Source organism: Apis dorsata, unplaced genomic scaffold (assembly GCF_000469605.1).
Source record: "Apis dorsata unplaced genomic scaffold, Apis dorsata 1.3 scaffold_258, whole genome shotgun sequence".
Classification (NCBI taxonomy): Eukaryota; Metazoa; Arthropoda; class Insecta; order Hymenoptera; family Apidae; genus Apis; species Apis dorsata.
This window is the reverse complement of record NW_006263536.1, coordinates 60,743-63,038: the sequence shown is the minus strand read 5'-3', so window position 1 is coordinate 63,038 and position 2,296 is coordinate 60,743.

The following is a 2,296-nucleotide window of genomic DNA, read 5'->3' as shown; positions in this document are numbered from 1 at the left end:
AACAAATGCCCTTACCTTGCAATTTAATCGAGATATGATAGTTGATATTTCCATTGGAATTCCATTGGAATTAAAAAAAATTTAAAAAAAAATTGTAAAAAGCCGCGGATAAATTGATTTTAGTATATATGAATATTTTAAAAAATTTTATTATCGTATATATATATATATATACGATTTGTGTAGGAAGGAGAATGATAATGTGATAGCCCAATTGGTTTTTTCGAAAATGGACACGGATTAAAACCGTACGGTTTCAACGATTTTCCGGATACGATTTTAATTCACAATTAGAAACATAATTGACGCTGGTAATTCGCTTGCCCGGGATCGGAAATTGTAATTCCGGAAATATCGATGCGCTTGTTCCAGTAGCCGCGATCGGGATAAATTGGATTTCGGTGGTGGACCTTTTTCCCCCGGATCCCGAGTAATCTAATTTCACGCGATTCAAGGGGATCCTGGTTACAGAGGGGGACTTAATTTTTATATTTCGACGAGATTTCGATCAAACGTCGATCCGGTAGCGCGTCTGATTTTAAATCGTACGTAAGACACAGGGCATCGATATTCGAATTTTTAAGGATAAATTTTTTTAAGGATTGATGAACTTTTTCAAAACTTATATATATATAATTAATCGATCGTTTGTAAGAAAGAAATAACTATCTCTTTAATAAACCTTCATTACAACATGATTTGAACGATTTATGCGCGGATCATGCTACGTTTCGCGTATTGGCTGCAATTAATTGCTTTAAATATTTCCGCGTTTCCATGTTTACGTAAACAGATATAGGATGCGATAAGTCATGATGGAATTTCGAGGCCGGGTTTAATTGGCAAATTATTTTCCTCTCCCGACGAAATTAAAGGCAGCCCGTAATTAACGTACCACTCGTTTATTCAACGTGACATTTGTCGCGTTCGCTTTATTTGATTTAAATTTACAAAAAAAAAAAAAAGAAACGGGGAAGATTTATTTATCGCGGGATCGTTTATTACCATTCGAGGGAATCGATCGAATTGTCGATTCGCGAAAGCCGACACGCGTCAAAGTCGTTCGATAAATATTTGCCCTCGCTTGTTGTCAACTATCCGTTGAAAAGCAACTTCGGTAAACAAGTATCGATTCCAAGTATCGAACATCATCGCGCGCTACGCAAATATCCAACTTTTCTACGATTCTTCCCTCCCGTGATCGATCTCGAAATAATCTGGAAATCGAATTTATATTAATATATATATACAAAGGTCACGAAAATCTTTTCTTTTTTTTTTTATCGCCTCTTGACTCGATCGACTCTTCTTTTTTCTTTTTTTCTTAAATTATCATTTCAATTTCAATTATCGTTAAATTTTCGTTAAATTTCGTTCGTGGTGAAATTTCAGAATTTTTACGAGACGCAATAATAATAGTAATAATAATACATCGAAATATGCACGTCGTTTCGCGGGGCAAAAGTGGATGCTTTCGAATTTGTCCAAAAAATTTGTGCAAAAAAAAAAAAATGAATTGCTTGAAATGGTGAAAAAGCGGATCGAAGGAGGCGACAATGAGGGAGCGAGTCGTCGGCTAATAGGATTTTATTTTACACGAAAATAGCATTTCCCCCGTGTCCCAAGCTCTCGAGCGCGGAAATGGCGGAAATATGTCGATGGAAAATCATGGAATTTCGATTCGAGGATGCTGTATAATCGGGCGGGTAGCAATATTTTAACAATACGATGCTCGTCGAATAAATCGAACGGTTTGTTTTAACGATATTAGTTTAACACACGCGTCCCTCCCTCGAAACGGAAGTAACGAACAATGTACGAACGGAATAAAATAATACCATAATTGCTTTACGTATTCGAGTTTTCTCATTAATCGACTTCGATCAGATTTATCGAGAATTCGATCGATAAATTTTCGACACCTCCTCGATACCCGCCGCGTTGCCAATTTTCTCCAAAAGGCAAGGAGAGAATATTCCTCGTCGAGTTGTCCATTTGGCTGGAGAGAATTAAACGTGTCTTTGTTTCCTCGACAAAGGAGAATATCGAATTACTCTCTCTCTTTCCCTCTCTCTCTCGCTGTCCGACCTCATCGATATCCTCCTCGATCGTACACGATTATACGCTGCCTCGCTTCTTCGATTAAATTTTCATGACATTCCTCCTCCTTCTGGTGGCTTCGACTGTTAAAAAGGAAATACGCGCGGCACAAGGATGCCCTCTTCGAACAGAACCGGATCAAACNGTCGGAGAGTAATTCGTATAAAGAGATCGCAATGAGAAACTTTGGAAGTGA